We start from the raw sequence: 23071 nt of genomic DNA, 5'->3' as shown, positions 1-23071 counted from the left end.
GATGGGATTTGAGGCAGGCTCCTCTTGTAAGTATTGGGATATTTTATGCTTTGTAGCTGCACAGGTCTTATGCATGCCTCCAAAGTCTTTCCAGTTCCTACGATCTCCAGTCCTTTTTGTTTGTGGATGTTAATGCTCCCATGAAGTCCCCCCACTATCTCTGTCTCAAAACTCTTCCACCTGTTTTTCCACATAGATCCCTGAGGCTTGAGTAGTAGGATTTCTCTATGCAACCTGGTGCTAAGGTGATATTCCAAGGGACAACACTTACTTTTGTCCTCAAATATGAAAAAGTTGAGCTGGTGCCCAACTAGAAGACTTTCCCCTTCTGACTAGCATTCAAAGTGCTGGGAAGTATGCTGCATGCTACCAGGGGAAAAAACATAGTGTGAATAAAGACTAACTGGTGCCCATTTATGAATGATTCCTCCAGTTTAAAATGAGTGGGATGGTCAAGTTCAGGGAGGGATGGAATGGGAGAGCAATGAAAGAGATATCTTGATAGAGAGAGCCATTGTGGTGTCAGAGAAAAACCTGGTTCTAGGGAAATTCTCAGGAATCCACAAGGATAACCCCAGCTAAGAGTCCTAGCAATTGTGAAGAGAGTGCCTGAATTTGCATTCCCCTATACTTACGTTGGTGAGAATACCCATACTGTCATCAAAGAAGCTTTATCCAATAACTGATGGAACCAGATACAGAGATCTATAATCAAGTACCAGTTCAAGCTCTGAGAATTCAGACAAAGGGAGGGGGGAGGGAATATATGAGCAAGGAATATCAAGATCATGAAGGGGATATCTACAGAGACAGCTGAACCAAGCTCTTGGGAACTCATGAAGTCTAGGCTGACAACTGTAGAGCCTCCATGGAACAGAACTAGACTCTCTGTGGAGGAGACAGTTGTGTAACTTGGCCTATCTGTGGGGCACCTGGAAAGAAGACTAGGATCTATCCCTGGTGCATGAGCTAGCTTGTTAGAGCCGATTTCCTATGGTGAAATGCCATCCTTTGCCTTAATGCTGGGGGAGAAACTTGTTGACTCCCCATGGGAGCCCTTACTCTTTGGGAGGAATTGATAGGGGGTGGACTGCGGGTAAGTGAGGAATACGTGGGAGGAGAGGTGGGAAGGAGAATTGTGGTTGGAATGTAAAATGAAAATTTAAAAAAATCATTAATACGTGTACATTTAGAACCAAACAATGGATCCATCTACAGAACCCTCCCACACCTGAAGTTTATGGATGATTGAAGAAAGGTGGAAATTTCTTGAGAGGCAGAAGATAAGATAGTTTCCTATGAGAATATGTCTTCTAGGTTTACCAGAAGGTACTCCATAAAGTCTCACCCACATGACCACCAAAATGTAAGGAAAACAAGGATGACAACTACCAAACTTAATAAATTGGATGGGAAAAGATAGAAAGGTCTGTAGTCTACTCAAAGAACTACAGGTAAACTATTAACGGCGAGAATGGACGAGGTAGGTGGTTATCCCCAGGAAAGGGAATAGAGATATTTTAGATATAATCTAAAAATTTAAAACTATTAAGGGTTCAATAAAGTGATTTATTTGTATACTTCTGAAGATAATTTGAATCTGATCTTATCAAAATAACATAACATTTTGGGACATAGATACACCCTAACAACCCTGTACTGGAGGCCAATATGGGGAAGACCTTCATAACCACTGCGACCTTCCCCTTGTTGCTTTGGTAGACAGGGAGGAAGGTGACCCAGACACTGCAGAACATCAGCATGCTGAAGATTGGGAATTTGGCTTAGTTGAATTGGTCTGGCAGATTGATTCCTCACCAGGAACACAACAGTGAAACTCTACCGAGCCAAGAAGCCCAAGTATCCAAGGACAAAATGGAACACAATGACTGAGCCTTTGTTGCACACAATGATGACCTGCCATGTTCGGGTGTATCTGTGTCAATAAAGGGAGGAATTGCTACCAGCGAGATTCCACAAAGAACAGTTGGACCAGAGTACAGGTGGAAATGACAAGGTTAGGTGCCCCCTGGTACCAGCACTTGTTTCATCCTTCTTCCTGGAGTAATGATCTTGAAAGTTAGTGCCACAGTAATTTTCTTGGCCAAGAGACAATAGATACAGCAACTGTGAAAAAGACTCCAAATGTCATCTGCTGCAGGATGTAGGTACTATGTTAGGATCCCAATGAAAAGCAATGAGCAGAGGAAACAGAAGGTGAGGGAGATCGGTATGATTCTGCGGTTATTAGCCTCCATGATGAAAGTGTCATTGCATTTCACAAAAGAACCAGGAACAAGAGGTGTGAGGGCAGAGAGGCGCAGGGGCATGCAGAGAGGCGCAGCGGCATGCAGAGAGGCACAGCGGCATTCAGAGAGGCGCAGGGGCATGCAGAGAGGCACAGCGGCACGCAGAGAGGCGCAGGGGCACGCAGAGAGGCGCAGGGGCATGCAGAGAGGCACAGCGGCATGCAGAGAGGCACAGGGGCACGCAGAGACGCAGGGGCACGCAGAGAGGCGCAGGGGCATGCAGAGAGACGCAGGGGAATGCAGAGAGGCACAACGGCATGCAGAGAGGCACAACGGCATGCAGAGAGGCACAGGGGCATGCAGAGAGGCGCAACGGTATGCAGAGAGGCGCAACGGCATGCAGAGAGGCGCAACGGCATGCAGAGAGGCACAGCGGCATGCAGAGAGGCACAGGGACATGCAGAGAGGCACAGCGGCATGCAGGCCAGAGTCATCCCCAATGAGGCTTCCTAAGTCAGAAAGGATACATGACTTTGCAGGCAGTGTGTGTGCTCTGCATTGGAATACTGGTCATCTGGACATCTCAGACACCGCTCTATATCTGCTGAAGAACATTAACGACAAATCCTCATAAAATGTCTTCATTATATACTTAATCATTTAGTATCTGTATTAATCAGTGGGTACCTCAATAATCATTTTGATGTTAAGCAACAATTATCTTCCTTGTTACTGTAAGGAGCAGTGAGGCCAAGTTGCTGAGTCACAGTCCGTCCCCTGGTGATAAAGCGCACGCCCTTCATGATAAGGGAAGCTGAGAAGTTACTTACTATTGTTTATTATTGTTTATATTCATGAAAGTTTTTTTTTAAAGAAAAACATTTTTTTTTTCCATTTCCCTCTCTTTCTGGTAGTCTCCTCTTGTTCCCAACTACATATCCCAAGATAGGTGGCATGAAAGATTATACATATTGTGAATCTGTCCCTTATCTCTTGGCAGGGTGTGACTGCTGAAGAACACTGTTAGATCTTCTTGTGCATTCTGAGGATGTGCTCTCTGGTCCTAACCCTTTCACTGTGAGTGCTTCATTCTATAAGCTATTCCCCAAAGTCTTAAAAAATTTCCAAGTCTGAACCTCTGGTCTTTGTCAGGGACAAAGCTGGATGTCAGAAAGACAAGATCATGAACTGCTCATGATGCAAATTCAATTTGTACAAAGGGTTAAGGAAGATTAGACATATGGATAGCAATACAATGTTCATTTTGTAGCATAAGTTATAAAATGTTTTGTTTTTTATTAAACATTCTTTAGAAAATATAAAATCTGTAGCCATCATAGTTTGAACAAGTTGTGTGGTTTAAGGAAGAAAATGCATGTTCATTCCAGGGTTCATAATATCCTAAGTATCAGTAAAATGATTAAATTAAAATCTCGTAGTTTATGTCTTTAGTTTCCTTCCAGGCCTCTTCTTAGTTTTGAAAAAAGAAGATATTCTGTCTCAGCAATTTCTTCTGCACACCAGCACATACCTGTCTCATTGGAAATCTCATTCTATGGGTACCAGGCACAACCAATGCAGCAGTCTGCTATTTGTTCCTGATGAAAGTTCCTGAATCGATGAGTGCATGTCACACTGAAGCCGATGATGCATGAGTTGGTGATAAACACTGGTTGCACATATTCTTCTATTATCAGTTATTATTTATCGAATTCAGGTATCTGAGCATTCTTTATGAACCTGCAACTAAATTGAAGGCCATGTAATATTTAATAGATTGTGTAATAGTCTATATAAAATTTTTGGTTATAAAGATTAGAAATTGTTTCATCCTAAATTGAAATGATCCAACAGGAATACTTAGGAGGTATGCTTTGCTCCTGAAGGATTTAAAAGTGAAAAGAATGGGGGCTGGAGAGATGGCTCAGCGGTTAAGAGCATTGCCTGCTCTTCCAAAGGTCCTGAGTTCAATTCCCGGCAACCACATGGTGGCTCACAACCATCTGTAATGAGGTCTGGTGCCCTCTTCTGGCCTGCAGACATACACACAGACAGAATATTGTATACATAATAAGTAAATAAATAAATATTTTAAAAAAAAAGTGAAAAGAATGTATTATGAGTTGGTTGGGAGGGAAAACAGGGTAGAGCAATAAAGAGCTTTGGGATGAATGTGAACAAAGCATGTTACAGGAGACTTTAATAGGCTTAAAATTTTTTAATTAAAATGAGAAAGTTTATGATGTAGAGAAGTGTTTCAGGAAACAATTACATGATACCCTAGATTAGGCTATTAAGACAGTCACACTGAATCACATAAAATAGTGACTATTTTGTGACTAGTTTCAAAATTTTCACAGTCTAAATATTTTCATTTTTATTTTGTATATGTGTGTCTGTGATGTGTAATGTATTGGAATGCAAATTTAGGTGTACATGGATCTAGAGGCGTTGGATCCCCATGACCTGGACTTATAAGAAGCTGTGAGCCATCAAACACAGTCAGATGGTCTTTCCCAAGAGATTGTTCTTAGTCACTAACACATCATTCCAATGCCACAAATTTTTGTAACACGTATGTACTGAAAAGATTGAAAATTATGATGAACATACCGGTGTTGCTCCCATGGCCCTCTCTAAGACTGAACAACTAACATAATTCCACTTTGTTCTCATCTGAGAAATGTCTACTGGATATTTAGAAGTGTTTATTGTTTGCGTAGAATTCCTAAATTCACAAACCTTACCATGGTGGTGTGCAAAAGTGACCGTCCTGACACTTCTTCTCACTACCACTTCTTTCCTCTCCTTCTTTCTTCTTATTCTTCCCCTTCCCCTTCTTATTCTTCCTCTCCTCCACGCTCACTTCACTTCATTTTTTCTCCTTGCATGAAAAATAAAAAATATGCAGAGGTTGATGTGTGGACCCCAGATACTTTGCTTTTAGACAAAGCAGCTATCCTTGGCTTTGGGATTTATTTTCTGTTAGGTATGATCCTGCCACCTGTTTCTTACCAGAACTTTATGGATTAAAGCTGGATTTCTACAACAGAAAAAATAAGAAGACTAAAAATTCATGAAAACTGAACAACTCTCTACTGAATGACCACTGGGACAAGGAAAAAATAAAAGAAGAAATTAAAGACTTCCTAGAATTAAATAAAAATTAATACACACCATACTAAAAATTAGAAGACACAATGAAGCAGTATTAAGAGGAAATTTCATAACACTAAATGCCTACATTAAGAAATTAGAGAGGTCTCATACAAGAAAGTTAACAGTACACCTGAAAGCTCTAGAACAAAAAGAAACAAACACATCCAAGAGAAATAGACAGCAGTAAATAATCAAACTGAGGACTGAAATCAATAAAATAGAAAGAAAGAGAAGAATACAAAGAATCAATAAAACAAAGATTTTCTATCCTTGAGAAAATCAAGATAGACAAACCCTTATCCAATCTGACAGAAAGGTGGAAAGATAATATCCAAACTAGCAAAATCAGTAATGTCTGGGATAAAACAACAGACACCAATGGAATCCAATGAATTATTAGATCATAGCTAAAAAAAAACCTGTACTACACAAAATTGCAAAATATAAAAGAAATGGTCCAATTTCTTGATAGATACCACTTACCAGAGCTAAACTAAAATCAGGTAGACAATATAAATAAATCTATAACTCCTCAAGAATTAAAAGCATTCATTAAAATTGTACTAACCCCCCCCCAAAAAAAACATGGTCAGACTGTTTTGAAGCCAAAGTCTCCCAGACTTTCAAAGAAGACCTAATACTAATACTCCTTGAATTACTCTACAAAATAGAAACAGAAGAAACATTGCAAAGTTTATTTTATTAGATCACAGTCACCCTGATACTAAATTCCTAAAAAGGCTTAACAAAGAATAAGATTTCCAGACCAATATCCTTCATGAACATTGATATAAAAGTACTCCACAAAACATTTGCAAACCAAATCCAACAGCGAAACTATCCTATACAATGAAAGAACTTCTGGAGGTACCATTTCTGATTTCAAGCTCTAATACAGCACTATATGGAAAAAATTATTACGTTACTGGCATAAGAACAGACAAATTAATCAATGAAATTGAAATAAGACCCATTAGTTAATATACATGCCCATGGATAAGTTGTTTTTGACAAAGAAGCCAAAATTATACAATGGCAAAAAGAAAACTTCTTCAACAAATTGTGCTTGCATACATGGATATTAGCATGTAGAAAATGCAAATAGATCTATATCTCTCACCCTCCACAAAACTCAATTCCAAGTGGACCAAAGACCTCAGTATAACCAATTACAATGAGCCTGATGAAAGAGAAAGCTGGAGAGAGCCTTGAATGCATTGGCATAGGCAACAACTTCTGAAAAGAATATCAATAGTGCAGGCACTCAGATTGAGAATTAATAAATGGGACCTCATGAAGCTGAAAATCTTCTGTAAGGTAAAGGACACAGAAGGACAAAATGGTAACCTACTGACTGGGAAAAGATGTTCAACAACCCCACATCAAGCAAAATATATAAAAGACTGATTCTGAAATATGTAAAGAACTTTCAACTAGACATTGACAAACCAAATAATCCAGTTAAAATTGGTGTACAGATGAAACAGAATTCTTAAATTTTGAATCTCAAATGTTCTGAAGCTCTTAAAGAAATTATCAACATCCTTAGCCATCAGAAAAATACAAATTAAAACTTCACTGAAATTCCACAGTAAACCTGTCAGAATGTCTAAGATCAATAACACAAGTGACAGTTCACCCTGGTGAAGATCTGACATAAGGGGAACACTTATCCATTGCTGGTGGGAGTTTAAACTTGTACAACCATTACAGACTTCAGTGTAGTTGTTGTTCATGAAGATGGGACCCACTCAACCTTAAGATCCAGCTATACCGCTCTTGGACATATACCTAAAGGATGGTTTATCCTACCACCAGGAAGCTTGCTCAACTATGTTCATTGCTGCTCTCTTTCTCTCTCTCTTTAATCTATCATCTGTCTTCCTCTCCCCGCCCTTTCTTCTTTCTTTCTTTTCTTCTTTCTATTTAATGAAACTTTTTGTTCTTTTTATTTATCTACTTTTAATTTTAAGAAATCTTATTTTACTTACCAATACCAGCTCCCTCTCCCTCCCCTTCTTCTAATCCCTCCCCCATCCACTCCTCAGAAAGCTTGAAGCTTCCTATGGGGAGTCAACAAAGTCTGTCACCTCACCTGAGGCAGGTCCAAGATCCTCCCCCAGTATGGAGACTGAGCAATTTATTCCTCTATAAAAAAATTAGGTTGAAAGAGCCAATTAATTAACTAGGAATAAATTCTGGCTCCATTGCTAGTGGCTGCACAAACTGCCCAATACACACATTTGTCACCCACATTCAGAGGGCATAATTTGGTCTTATACAAGCTTCCCTGTTGTCAGTTCAGAGTCTGTGAGCTCCTAAAAGCTTGAATCAATTGTTTTTGTGGATTTCCCCATTATGGCCTTGGCCCCTTTGCCACAATATCAGCCCTCCCTCTATATGGCTGAACTCCAGTGCTTGGCTGTGGACCTCTGCATCTGCTTCCATCAGCCACAGAATAAAGGTTTTATGATGACAAGATAGTCATTATCCAGTTACAGGGGGAGGGCATTTTAGGTACCTTCTCCACTATTGCCTAGATTTTTATCTAGGACTCATCTTTTGTGGAATCCTAGGAATTCCCTTGTGCCTGGTTTCTTGCTAACCCTATAATGGATCCCACAATCAAGATATTTCTTTTCTTGCTTTTCCTCTCTGTCCTTCCCCCATTTTGACTATTCCATTTCCTCATGTTCTCCTCTTCCTCCTGTCCTGCCCTCCCTTCTGCCCCATCCACTATCTTTGCTTTAGGTCTAATATCCACTTATGAGTGAGTACATACCGTATTTGTCTTTCTGGGTTTGGGTTATTTCACTTAGAATAGTTTTTTCTAGTTCCACTTATTTGCATGCAAATTTCAGGATGTCCTTTTTCCCCCCACTGAGAAATTACTCCATTGTGTAAATGTACCACATTTTCATTATCTGTTCTTCAGTTGAGAAGCATCCAGGTTGTTTCCAGTTTCTGGCTGTTGTGAATAAATGCTGCTATGAATGTAGTTAAACAAATGTCCTTGTGGTTTGGTTCTGCATCTTTTGGGTATATGTCCAAGAGTGGTATTGCTGGGTCATGAGGTAGTTTCATTCCCAATTTTCTGAGAAAATGCCATACTGATACTGATTTGTAGATGGAAGTTTCTATCCCAGACAGTCCTGCAGCCATTCAGTTCTAAAGAAATACACAGAGGCTTATATTAATAATAAACTGGTTGACCTATTAGTGCAGACTTATTATTTATTAGTATCTCTTTTTATTGTGCTATGTATTTTCCTACTCCCCTCACTTCCTCCTCTCTTCCCTTCTACCCTCTCCTATGACCCAATGCCCCCAATTTACTCAGATGTCTTTTTCTTGTTCCTATTTAGATAGCTCAGGCTTATTATTAATCAGCTCTTACAACTTATATTAACCCATAATTCTTATCTATTTTTAGCTATGTGACTTGGTACCTTACTCCATGAGGTATTCTCATCTTGCTTTCTCTGTATCTAACTGGTGACTTTAGACTGAGCCTTTCCTCTTCCCAGAATTCTCCTAGTCTGGTTGCCCCCACCTATACCTCCTACCTGGCTACTGTCCATCAGCATTTTATTAAACCAACACAAGTGACAAATCTTTACAGGATACAAGAGTATTATCCCATAGTACTGATTTCCAAAATGCTTTTTTTTTCACTTATAACAGCAATGGAGGAGCATTCCCCTTTCTCTGTACCCTCTCCAGTATAAGTTATCACAATGTTTTTGATGTGTCAAATATAAGATGGTGTCTCAGTAATTTTGATTTGGTTTTCCCTGATGGCTAAGGATGCTGAGCAATTCCTTAAGTGTCTTTTGGCCATTTGAGATTTTTCTGTTGAGAATTCTGTTAAACCTGTACCCCATTTTATAATTGGATTATTTGGTATTTTAATGTCTAGTTTCTTGAGTTCTTTATATATTTTGGAGATCAGTCCTCTGTACAGTGTGGGGTTGGTGAAGATATTTTCCAATTCAGTAGGCTGCCATTTTGTCTTATTGACTGTTGTATTTGCCATACAGAAGCTCCTCAGTTTCAGAACATCCCATATATTAATTGCTGCTTTCAGTCTCTGTGCTACTAGTGTTATATTTATGAAGTAGCCTCCTGTGCCAATGTATTTAAGGCTACTTACCACTTTCTCTTCTATCAGGTTCAGTGTGTTTGGACTTATGTTGAGGTCTTTGATCAATTTGGACTTGAGCTTTGTGCACAAGACTAGATATACATCTAATTACATTCTTCTACAAGTTAACAACCTGTTAAGATAGCACCATTTGTTGAAGATGCTTTCTTTTCTTCATTGTATTAATTTAGCTTTTTTGTCAAAAAATCAGGTCACCGTGTGTGTGTATTAATATCCGGGTCTTTAATTTGATTCCAATGATCAACCTAGCTGCTTTTATGCCAATACCAAACTGTTTTTATTACTATAGCTCTATAGTAGAGCTTGAAGTTAGGAATGGTGATACCTCTGGAGGTTTCTTTCTTATACAGGATTGTTATGGCAATCCTGAGATTTTTGTTTTTTCACGTGAAGTTGAGTATTGCTCTCTTAAGGTCTGTAAAGAATTGTGTTGTGATTTTGATGAGGATTGCATGAATTTGTAGATTGCTTTGGTTAAGATTCCATTTTTATAAGTTGACCCTATCTATTCAAGAACATGGGAGATTTTTACATTTTCTAATATTTTCTTCAATTTCTTTCTTCAAAGACTTCAAGTTTTTTTATACAGGTCTTTCACCTTTTTGGTTAGCATTATCCCAAGATATCTTATGTTATTTGTGGCTATCATAAAGAGTGATGTTTCTCTGATTTCTTTCTCAATGCTTTTATCCTTTGTATATATGAAGGCTACTGATTTTTTTGAGTTCATCTTGTATCCTTCCACATTACTGAAGGTATTTATCAGCTGTAGGAGTTTCCTCATAAATTTTTTGCAGTCACTGTGTATGTATGTATGTGTGCATGTATGTTTGTATATACTATCATATCTTCAGATAGGATGGTTTCACTTCTCCCTTTCCAATTTGTGTCCCTTTGATCTACTTTTGTTGTCTTATCACTCTAGCTAGAATGCCAAGTACTATACTGAATAGATATGAGTAGAGAGTGGACAACCTTGCCAATTCCAGTGAACTAGTATTTCTTAATTATACATTACATTTTAAATGAGCCGCACAAACACAATACCTTTGTAAAGAGCAGAAGCATACATATAACAAATTTGACCTTAAATCTGTATCAATAAATCAAGATCCATACCAATGCAACATATTCATCTCTATAGCATATTCCTTTTTAAATGTAAACCAACATTAATAAACAATCATTTGGGGAATATGGGCACTATTCTATAGACTACTTTTTTTAATGGGGGGCATTGTTAATCAGGTCTGTCATGGGATATCCTGTGCTGTAAGTCCATCCAGCCAGCTGTTCTAAAGCTGTCATATATGCTTTAAAGGTATCTTGACTTCAAAATCCAGACCAAAAAAGATGACAATGGCATATACTCATTCATAAGTGGATGCTAGTTATAAACAAAGGACATTGAGCCTATAGTTCATGATCCTAGAGAAGCTAGGTAATAAGATTAACCCCCCCAAAAAACATATATAGACCCACCTGGAAATTGGAAACAGACAAGATTGCCTGACAAAATTGGGAGCATGGGGGCTGGGGATAGAAGGAAGGGGAGAAGGGGAAAAGAAGGGGGGAAGGGAGGGTTGAGGATAACTTTAGGGAATGGAATAGTTGAGATGGAGGAAGGACAGATATGAGAGCAAGGAAAGAGAAATCTTGATTGAGGGAGCCATTATGGGGTTAGGGAGAAACCTGGCTCTAGAAAAATGCCCAGGAATCCACAAGGATGACCCCAGCTAAGACCCTAAGCAATAGAGGAGAGGGTGCCTGAACTGACCTTACCCTGTAGTCAGATTGATGATTATCTTAAATATTACCATAGAACCTTCGTCCAACAACAAAGGCAGAGACCCGCATTCGAGTACTGAATGGAGCTCCCAAGGTCCGGTTGAAGAGTAGAAGGAATGTGAATATGAACAAAGAGGTCTAGACCATGAAGGGTTCATCTACTGACACAGTTTACCTGAGCTAATGGGAGCTCACCAACTCCAGCTGGACTGGGAAGGAACATGCACAGGACCAAAGTAGTCCCTCCATGGTGTAATCTTAGCCAAGAAAGTGTGCATGATTCTTTTAGTAAATTCCAGAGGTAGTCAGTTTGATTACCAAGAATAACTATTACAACAGCCAAGAGAGAAGACTCGAGAAAGATTTCTTGTCTGCAGGAGGCAATGAGAGCACAGAGTTATCTCCACAGCAATGCTTTTCCTAAACAAGGAATGCATAGGGATTTTGCTTAGAGATTCTGGACAAGTTCATAGAATGTTATGTCTATTCCTGATCGTGATCAATTAACAAATCGAGTTCTGAATTTGCTCACAACGTAAAAGCAGAGACATTTAGGGACATCATTAACACACAGGCCTGCAGGAACATACATAAATTATAAAGATGTTATGAAGAACTGCCTATGGCATGTTCATCTTATACCACAAGTTCTTAGCTGAAAATCAAGTAAATGACACTGTGAAAGTAGATTGCTTTGGATCCCATGGTTTCTGCCAATCATCATGTATGATCTAAAAGAGATTTGTATCAATGCCACAATTCTCACAAGTACAAAGGACAGAGAACACAAATTCAGAAACATCAAGGAAAAGTCACCTATCAACACCGTGACTGCTGCTCTTGTTTAGATGGTTATGCTGAGCCAGTGTCACCTGGAAACAAGGCTCCTTTTGCCTCTGAGAGGCCACACATGCTTCCTTGAGACCAGAAGGCGCTCATTTTAGTGAGCCCTTTCTGTGGATTGTTTCAAGCCTGACATCACTGTAGAGAATTCTATTCTCTCCCTTTTTAAATTTTGATCTTTATTTTTGTTATATGGTGGTTTTCCTGCATGTATCCATCAGAGTGCAGAGCAAGCCAGGAGACGCTGGGGATTGGAGTTACCATAAATGATAAGCTACCATGTGGGTTCTGGAAAAGGAACCTGAAACTATCACAATTCTTACTAACAGACCAAAGCCACAGTCTGTAGAAACAGGAGCATTTATAACATGCACAACCTGCAGAATTCTGATAATTGCCACTATAACTGATTTCTCTCACAATACCCTGACACTTTATTGCTTATAAAACAGATGGAGGGAGAGAAGGACACAATCGTTATGCCTGTGTTAGGGAAAAGAAAGTGTGTCAAGGCTGTGCTCCTCACTTCAGGTCCACACTGACTCTCAGTGAGGTCCCAAGGCCTCTCTCAGACTCCCTCAGTTGTCTCTTTCAGTTTATAATCACTCTCTAACACACCACAAGGAGGTATAGCTGAGCTCTCAGCAAAACACAAAGTCACCATCAAAAGTCAAGTGGGGAGTGAAAGCCCCAGGGGCAGTGCCCCCCACCCCCGTAGCTTCCCAGTGCAAGGGGCTTGTGAAGGCTATCAGGGCTCTCTGCCCATGGCAGTACTGTGTCCTAACCATAGGGTCTTGCAGGATGATTGGGTGACTGCTCCGTACAAGACAACTTCTGACCCTGAGTCTGCTGCCTTTGCTCTCAAGCAGGGACAAATGACAGAAGAAAACAGTGAGGCTCCCCTAGAGGGCAGAGCAGCAAAGGCCCACTGCGAGCCAGTAAGAAATGCAGCGGATAACAGGGAAAGGCTGTAGTGAGGTGCAGGCTTGTTGGAAACAGAACCCTCCCTCAGCCACTGCCGGGAGAGGAAGACATGGCAGCTCTTGAAGTTGCTAGAAGGCAGAGGCCAAGGATCCAGACACCCTTCCTGTAAAAGGTAATGTCACCGTTGTGTCTGTGGGGAGGATTCCTTCTCAGCAGGGAGTAGACATGGAAACTCCTCCTTTGTTCTGTGATGTTTGGTGACTCTGTTCTATAGGAAAATAAATTACTTTAATAAAGGTAATTTAATTATTCAAAGGCCTGCACAGTCCCAGAATCCTCCCAAGGGCCATGGGAAGTAATCCTGAGCTACGTCGGCTTCAACAGGAAGGAAAGGCATGTTCCAAGGTGTGGGGCTCTTGACCTGCCATATAAACATATACTTTCCAGAGGTCTGCAGAGTGTGGAACGCCAGGGTCACATAGCAGGAAGAGGGGCGACTTGGAGGGCCTATCTGGCAGGCCCATCTCAAACTGCCTTGTGCTCCCAGGATGAGGCCAGGAATCAGCACACCTATGACCTCAGATACTTAGTGTCCCGAGAACTCGCAGAAAGGCAAGAGATGCCAGGAAAGAAATGGAGGAAATGAGAGGCTTGAGTGGATTCTGAAGGCCACGGGCTCAAAAGGTACCTGCAGCAGTGACCAATGCCTACCACAAGATGGCAGTGCAGAGTGAGGCATAGGTGGGCAGAGGCCTGGCTGTTCCCACACCGCACAGCTGGCTGCCCTTGTTCTTTGGCCTGGGACTCAGCTCCCAATTCTGGAACTCTTTCCAGTTCCAGGTATGCAACTCAGTTGAGAGAGAGGCGGGGGAGGAGGAGGGGAGGGGAGGGGAGAGGGAGGGATGGGGAGGGAGGGAGGGAGGGAGGGAGGGGGAGAGGGAGAGAGGCGAGGAGGAGAGAGGGAGAGAGGGACGAGAGAGGAAGGGAGAGGGAGGAGGAGGAGGGGAGAGGAGAGAGAGGAGAGGGCGAGAGAGAGAGGGAGAGGGAGGGACGAGAGAGGGAGAGGAGCTGAGAGAGAGAGAGGGAGGGGAGGAGGGGGGGAGAGAGAGGGAGTAGGGAGGAGGGTGGAGGGAGAGGGAGAGGGAGAGAGGGGGGAGGGGGAGAGAGAGGGAGGGGGGAGGGGGAAGGAGGGGAGAGGGAAGGGGAGTGGGAGGAGGGAGGAGGAGGGGAGAGGGGGAGAGAGAGGGGAGAGGGAAGGAGAGGAGAGGGAGGGAGGGGGAGGGAGGGGGAGGGGGAGGGGGGAGAGGGAGAGGGAGGGAGGGAGGAAGGAAGGGAGGGAGGGGGAGGGGGAGAGGGAGAGGGAGGGAGGGAGGAAGGGGGAGAGGGGGAGGGAGAGAGGGAGAGAGAGGGGGAGAGGGAGGGGGAGGGAGAGGGAGGGGGAGGGGGAGGGAGGGAGAGGGAGGGGAAGGGGGAGAGGGAGAGGGAGAGAGAGAGAGAGAGAGAGAGAGAGAGAGAGAGAGAGAGAGAGAGGGGAGAGGAGACAACGAAACAAGTCAAAGTGCATGTAACTAATTTTTACTTGCAAAATAGTAAAACACCTCAAAACAACAGTCATGAGTTTATGATCAAAATATTTCCAGTTTTGAGGAGGAGCTGACCTATGAAGATGAGTCATGCTATAACAGGAACCTTCCAAGCCTCTAGCAATTTCTGATGGCTCAGAAGATGGTAGGTGCCTCAGAGAAAGCTTTGTAAAGCAACTGGGCACCAGAAAATATTTGGAAAGGCCTTAGGCTGAAAGAAGGGTCTGGAGAGTGGTACTAGAGGCTAAGCAATCAGAAGGCTGTCTGCTGGAGGGAAGGTCCTTAAAGGGGCAGGTTTATGTCTGGGTCACACTGTCTGCTTCAGGAGCTCATCTGTAAGGCCATGGTCAGGTAGGTATTCCTGGGCTCTTTCCAGCATCTAATAACAGTTGACTGCTTGCCCAGCTTGAGTCAGGTCATGGGGACCTCCAGGAACCAGTTCCAAAACTGCAAGGGACCAGGTGGTTTAGTGCTCCAGAAACAGCATCTTTAGGTCCAAGAGATATTCTTCAACCATAGGGGGAACAAGAGGTGGGTTAGTGAGCAAGGCCTGTTAGTTTGTGTGGCTCTGCCCTTTTGCCTCACTGAGGCAAGCCCACAAATAACCTATTAGCCACATCCTCTCCCTGAGGTAAACCCAGCTTTATTTTCTCCACTCAGGTTCTCACAAACATAAGAACAATCACAACAATCTTCAGACACACACCCAGGCAAGTCCCTCACAGGCATACCCACACACAGTGTTCATCCCTATCTTTGGCTCTCAGAAATGCCCTGGCAGGCATTCTTTTAGCAACACTCAGAGGGCCTGGGTATCCTGTGGTGACCTCATCCCTGAGAAAAGGGGCAGAATAGAATTCTGTCCTGAATTCCATTCAGGACAGCAAGAGGAAGCCTAAGAATGTTGAGTCCCTGAAAAAGTCTTAATTCTCAGAGTGGCTTTAGATGAACAATATTTTATTTGTATCATGCTGGTTCCTGCATGAGAAATAACTTGACCAAACTTGGACAGCCACTATGGAAATCAAAGTGGCTGTTCCTTGGAGAACAGGGAATATTTCTACCCCAAGATGCCACCATACCAAATGGTGTCCAGTTTTATTTCACACTGGAGAGCTTCACTGAGATCATGGCCAGTGCAGACAGCAAGACAGTCACACACTGTAACTGCAGGGTCCTGGAAGGGGAGACCTGGTCATACAGGAGAGGAATGAGCTGGGAACCCAGGGCCATAGCTAGCAAGGCAGGCAGACCGTGAGTGGAGGAGAAAACATGGAAAATAGACATGCTAACATAGAAGGTGTGGGGAGGATCTAATAAGACCCCACTCCTACAGGAATCTAATGACCAGTGGGAGAGGGAGAATTATGATCTCCCAGGGATGAGCCTCCTAGGTGGTTACACAAAACAAAGTTGTCTGCCCTAAAATCATAGAAATACAAGAGACATCAAATGGACTAGCAACACACATATGCAACCTCAAGGCCTGCCAAGGATACATATTTTGTCTTCGTTTCAAAGAACCTAAAACCAATGTGAGGCATATTGGGTTAGTGTAAGCCTTCATTCCCAGCAGTTTGGAGGCAGAGGCAGGAGGATCTGTGTCTGAGGTCAACACCAGCCTATTCTACCTAACAAGTCCCAAGACGGTCAGGGCTACATAGAAAGAACATGTCAGAATCAAATTAAATAAAAACAAGGTACTTTTGTTTTACATTACATTACATTAAAACCTTAAGGGTCTTTATTACTTAAACCTCAAGAATCTTTAAATGTTCAGTGTTTGCAACAGGTGCAGCCTTTCATGGAATTGATGTGGGCTCAAAATCATTCTACTAAATCACTAATATTAAATGCAAAAATATTTTATGCACTCTCATCATAGAAGCCAAAGTATTTTAAGTAGAGCTTTGCAAATGTTCTATGTAGTCAGAACTTTTCAGAACATGTTGTAGTGTCATACAGATTAAGAATAAAAAATTGGACAAAAATCAAGTTCTGGGTAAATGTACTCACCACATAGATCCAAAGGTTAAATACTTTAAATAATAATGTTCTTAAAATATTAATTCTATTTTTGAAAGTTTTATGTATGTGTATGTTTGTGTGATGTGTGTGATTGGGGACTGAACAGTTGCTGGAATGGTTGGGACAGAATCCTTGGTCAACAGGAGTTCAAAGTGCCCAGAAGATTATGGCACATACTTCATGATACTCTCTTGGTCTCATGGTAGAAACACTCAACACGTGTAAACACAAGCAACAGATCCCATTGTTTGTTTGTTTTATTTTATTATTCTTTTTAAATTTATTAGATTTTAAAAACTACCAATCCAAGTTCTCCCTCCCTCCCCTACTCCTACTCCCTCCACACATCCTCCCAAATAACCCCCATTCAGTACTCAGAAAGGGCAAGGCACATTGTTTTGGGGAAGGTCCAAGGCCCTCCCTACTATATCTAGGCTGAGCAAGGTATACATCCAAAGAGAATAGGATTCTAAAAAGCCAGTACATGCAGTAGAGATAAATCCTGGTGCCATTGCCAGTGACCCCTCAATATGCCCCAGCCATGCAACTGTCAACCACATTCAGAGGGACTAGTTTGGTCCTATGCTTGTTCTTTCTCAGTTTGACTGGAGTTGGTGAGATCCTATTAATTCGGGTAACCTATTTTAGTGGATGAACACTTCATGGTCTTGATCTCTTAACTCATTTTCTTATTCCTTCAACTCTTCAACTGGTCTTGAGAGCTTAGTCCAGTGTTCTGATGTGGGTCTCTGCTTCTGTTTCTATCAGTTGCTGGAAGAAGGTTCTATGGTGATATTTAAGATATACATCAGTTTGACTATATGGAAAGTCAAGATCAGGCCTCTTCTTCTCTATTGCTTAGGGTCTTAGCTGGGGTCATTCCTGTGGATTCCTGGGAATTTCTCTAGAGCCAGGTTTCTGATAAGCCTATAATGGTTCCCTCAATTAAGATATCTCTTTCCTTACTCTCATCTCTGTCCTTCCTCCTTCTCAACTATCCCATTCCTTCAAGTTCTCCTCAGCCCTCCCATTCTCCCTTCCTCTTCCCCTTCCTCCCTCCCTTCTCTTTCCACCCCCATGCTCTAAATATTGTCAGGCAATTTTATCTATTTCTAATTTCCAGGTGGATCTATATCTGATTTTCTTGGGGACCACCTTATTACTTAGCTTTTCTAGGATCGTGAACTATAGGCTCAAATCCTTTGTTTATAGCTAGTATCCACTTATGAGTGAGTACATACCATAGTCATCTTTTTGGGTCTGGGTTACCTCATTCAGGATAGTGTTTTCTATTTCCATCCATTTGCATACAAAATTCAAGATGTCATTGTTTTATACCACTGAGTAGTGCTATAATGTGTAAATTTGCCACATTTTCTTTATCCATTCCTTGGTTAAAGGGTATCTAGGTTTTTTCCAAGTTCTGGCTATTACAAATAATGCTGCTATGAACATAGTTGAACAATGCTTTTGCAGTATGATTGAGAATCTTTTCAGTATATGCCCAAGAGTGTTATTGTTGGATCCTGGGATAGGTTGATTCCCAATTTTCTGAGAAATTGCCATACTGATTTCCAATGTGGTTGTACAAGTTTGCATTCCCACCAGCAATGGAAGAGTGTTGCAAGGAGGGGCTACTTGTTCATTCCGGCTGCCCAGCTAGACTACTTATTAATTAAAACACTGCTTGGCCTATTAGCTCTAACTTCTTATTGGCTAGCTCTTATATTAATTTAACCCATTTCTATTAGTCTGTATATTGCCATGTGGCAGTGGCTTACCCAGAAAGATTCTAACCAGCGTCCATCTCAGGCAGAGGATCCATGGCATCTCTCTAACTCTGCTTTCTTCCTCCCAGAATTCAGTTCTATCTTTTCTGCCTACCTAAGTTCTGCCCTATCAAGGGCCCAAAGCAGTTTCTTTGTTAACCAATGAAAGCAACACAAAGAGAGAAGGACCTCCTACACCAGAAGAGTGTTTCCCTTACTCCACACCTTCTTTATCATAAGCTATCATTGGTGTTTTCAATTTTAGCCATTCTGACAGGTGTAAGATGGTATCTCAGAGTTGTTTTGATTTGTATTTCCTTGATTGTTGGAGCCCGTGTCGCTCCAACACAGAAAATTATCTTCCCTAACTTGGCTGGTACGGAGCCGCAAGGAATAATCAGACACAACTTACCCGGTCATCATGGAAGGGCATCTCAGGGTCTTTTCTCCTGACGATCTCCCCGTGTTTATTCTCCAACCAACTTTTATACCAACACATAAACTGAGCGGGGGGGGGGGTGGGGGGGGGGGTGGGGGGGTGGTGGGGGGATGATATATTAGGTTGTCTCCTAGGCAATCAGGTGAATGGCCTTTTGTCACTTCCACATCTGTTTGCTGAGTATGCTAGCTGTCACATAGGCCTGAATTAGCATCTCTATAAGATATCCTCCAAATTACAAAGGAAGGAGCACCAAACATCCTGACACTTAAGTCATCAGCTTCAGCCAACACCTCTCCCCAGGTGATCTACATTTATAACAAAAGAGAAAGAGCAGCACATCCTGGCTATTGTTAAGGCTGAGACAGCTTGTCTGCAGAGCTACGTGACCCCCTCAGATGGGGCCTATGGCTTCAGAGCCATACAGAAATATGGGCCTACACTTGATGGTTAAGGATGTTGAACATTTCCTTAAAAATTTCTTGGCCATTTGAGATTCCTCTGTTGAGAATTCTGTTTAGTTCACTACCCCATTTTTAAATTAGGTTATTTAGAATTGTGATGTCTAATTTCTTGAGTTCTTTATATATTTTGGAGATTACTCCTTTGTCTGATGTTGGGGTTGGCAAAGATCTTTTTCTATTCAGTGGGTTGCCTTTTGTCTTATTGACTGTGTCCTTTGCTTTACAGAAGCTTCTCAGTTTCAAGAGGTCCCATTTATTTATTGTTGCTCTCAGTTTTCTATTTCCAGGAATTCCTTTATTGTACAGGATTGTCTTGGCTATCCTGGGTGTTTTGTTTTTCCATATGACTCTTAAACAGCATATCCTAAATTCATTGAAACAGAAAGCAAAATTTTGTTAGTGGGTTGCAAGGGGTGGTGAGGAGTAGCACCATTTCCATTTCCACTCATTTATTTCTCTACATATGAACACTGCCTCTAAGATAAACAGTATGATTTATTCAGCAATGACAAAGAGAATATAGAATTCTGTTGATCCCTGACCCAGTATCCCATGCAATCACAATCTAGATGTGTAATGGTTTGAAAAAAATGGTCCCCAATAGAAGTGCAACTATTAGGAGGTATGGCTTTGTTGGAGTAAGTATAGCCTTGTTGAAGGAAGTGTGACACTCTGGGAGTGGGCTTTGTGGTCTCCTATACTCAAGCTACACCCAGTTCTTATGGATTAAGATATATAACTCCAGTTCCTCCTAGCACCATGCCCACCATCTTGCTAACCTGTCCCACCATGATGAACTAAACTTCTGATAGAGTAAGCCACCACAATTAAATGTTTTCCTTTATAAGAGTTGTTGTAGTCTTAGAGTCTATTCACTGTAGTGATATTTTGTTTGCATTTTTAATAAATAAAGCTAATCTGAAGATCAGAGTTCAAAGTTAAGTCACTAGAGGCCATGAAGTTTTGGCATGCACCCTTAATCCCAGTGTTTGGGTGCCTCACACCCACCTTTAATCCCAGTACTAGTCAGGTGGAGACAGGAGCAATATTGCTGGTTAGAGAGATGAATATAAAGGGGACAAGGAAGGAAGGAACTCACTAGAGCATGGAGTCTGAGGTTTGGTGGAGACACGGTGTTGTCTAGGCAGTCTGGGGTTTGCCCCTTCAGTCTGAGCATGGCAAGAGGTTTTACTGATGTGCTTCTCTGATCTTCAGTTTTGATGGCTATATCTTTAATGTCTATATCTTTATATGACTTTTTACTATTTGTGCTGCATCTGGCACTCAACATTTAGGGTATGAATTCATGAAAAAGCCATTTGCCTGAGACTTTACAGCCACTGGGATAGGCCAAAGCTACATGTGACCAGAGTCACTCTATGGTTTTCTTTCTTCTCTCCTGGCAGGCTTGCCCTGAACCCCTTCTCTAGCTGCTGCCAAACTTAGTAACTGCCTTGAAATCCAGTCAGGATTTACTGTTCTATGCAGCAACAATAAGCCTTACAACTTCCTCATCATTGTCAGCAGATTTGGTAAGAAAATTGGAAATTCTTACAGGGAGAGATTAGTTAAAAGAGATTTTTTTCATATATTAAAAAATGGGAAACACCATTACAATGGAGAGGTTTGGGTCTCTGTATGATAACACCCTGACTAATTTGAAAATAAGGTGTTTATATGAGAAGATTACTAATTTAGAGGACATTGATGTTAATTTTAAGCATTATCAGATTTATCATTTTTTGTTTTATTACTAAAAATGTTGGTTAATCTGAGTGCTAAGATACACCTTTTAGAAAAACTTAATAAAATAGACCATAAAGATATTCAAATCCAGATAAAGGAATTTAATGGAAAATCAAATTCAGCATTGCATTATAAGAAAAGAGAGGGACGGCGTAAGCTTTTCAAACAGCAAATCTTAATGCCATGGGATAGTGCTCTTATACCCTGTAAATATTTGTTATTTGTATTGGTTTAATAAAGCACTGATTAGCCAGTAGTCAGGCAGGAAGTATTTGCTGGGCGATAAGACTAGGAGAATTCTGGGAAGAAGAAAGGCTCAGGCTGCTGTTACCAGTCAGAAGCACAGGAAGCAATACGAGACTGCTCAGTGATAAAAGATAACACACCATGTGATTAAACATGGACAAGAATTATGGATTAGTTTAAGTTGTAAAAGTTAGTTAATAACAAACTGGAGCTAATAGGCCAAACAGTTTATAATTAATACACTCCTCTGTGTATTTCTGAACAGTTGTTGGACTGGGTGGGACAGAAATTCCATCTGCAAATGATACCAGTGTGAGGCAAATACATCCACATAAACCTGCTTGAGCTTCCTCCCAGGGACAGTGCAGGGAGGCACCTAGCTGACTGGACCACTTTTTGTTCTGCCTTTTGCCTGTATTTAGCATATATGCTGGCTGAGAAATTTAAACCTGGGGTTATTTGGTATTTACCTTCAGTCCTCCCAGTCTATCCTACATTTCTTTCTTCATTTCTCTTAATCTGCCATTTTCTATAACCTCAAGCCCCCTGCCAGGTATCCCTTGCTGGTCCCTGTCGGAATGGGCTTCAACACCAAAAATCATCCAATGTGGCTACTTCATTCATTTGCTGATTCAGGTATGTGATAGATGGCTAGGGAATAAGGTTGACTACTGCTCACACAACTAATCATATGATCTGCTAGATTGTTGTAATACTTTGCTGAGGTTATCTTTAATGACTGTGTATATGTGAAATAATTCTCTTTGTGCTTTTTGTGGTTTTGAAAAGATGTATCTTATTCTTCCTCTTCAAATATTTATCTTGTAAGTGTGTGGGACACAAAACACTGTAGCAGGAGTAAGGATAATGGCCACTGGATCATGTTTTCAGGAATTCTTTAGGCAGGAACATCTCACACACACACACACACACACACACACACACACGCACATACTTAAACACACACACAGTCACTTCTTTTTAGCAGTGAAAGTCTGTTATGCATAGCACATTTAACTATATGTTTACAAGGGTCACAAGACTCAAATCCTGAGAGACTGCAGAGATCCCTTGTGGCCTATTTTGAAGAGTTCTGCTTCCGTGAAAGCCTAATTGCAAGTAAAGAGATATTTCTCAAAGGCAAACTATTTGAAAGAATATGATCAGGAACAAATTAAAAATTCAAACCTCATTGCTGTAATTCTCACACGGGAATCTGTCAAAGGCTCCAAACAGCATACATATATTCCAATGGAACCTTGGATACTTTTGGTATGCTAGATAATACGTCATAGTAGTCAAGATCTCACAAAGAATTATTTCAGCCTTGGAAAGATCCTTCTTCTAGTCTTGACCCCACTCATAATTTGGTGGTTACTTAAGAAGATGAACATCATCAGCAAACACTTAAACAAATTAACCAAAATAAGAGAAAGAAGATTCAGATTAATAACCTTTAAAATGAAAGAGTAACTACTAAAGTAATGCCAATCAAATTTAGAAAATCGTGGGTCATATCATAAAAACTATACTACAAAATTGGAAAATGTAAAAGACTGTGGCCCATTCTTTACTGAAATAGGAAATAGAAAAACATTTAAAAATATGTGGAACCCCAACAGACTCACAGCAGTCAAACCAATATAGTAGAAAAAAACACTGCTGGTG

General features: G+C 41.2%; 1 pseudogene; it reads right to left on the bottom strand.

Moving 5' to 3' along the window:
• Nucleotides 1-1556: 1556 nt before the first annotated feature.
• LOC119811583 lies at nucleotides 1557-20702 on the bottom strand (annotated as a pseudogene).
• Between the last annotated feature and the right edge of the window lie 2369 nt (nucleotides 20703-23071).

The sequence above is a fragment of the Arvicola amphibius genome, chromosome 4 (assembly GCF_903992535.2).
Source record: "Arvicola amphibius chromosome 4, mArvAmp1.2, whole genome shotgun sequence".
In the NCBI taxonomy this organism is placed as follows: Eukaryota; Metazoa; Chordata; class Mammalia; order Rodentia; family Cricetidae; genus Arvicola; species Arvicola amphibius.
Note: the sequence above shows the minus strand (reverse complement) of the source record. Positions and strands in the feature narration are given on the sequence as shown.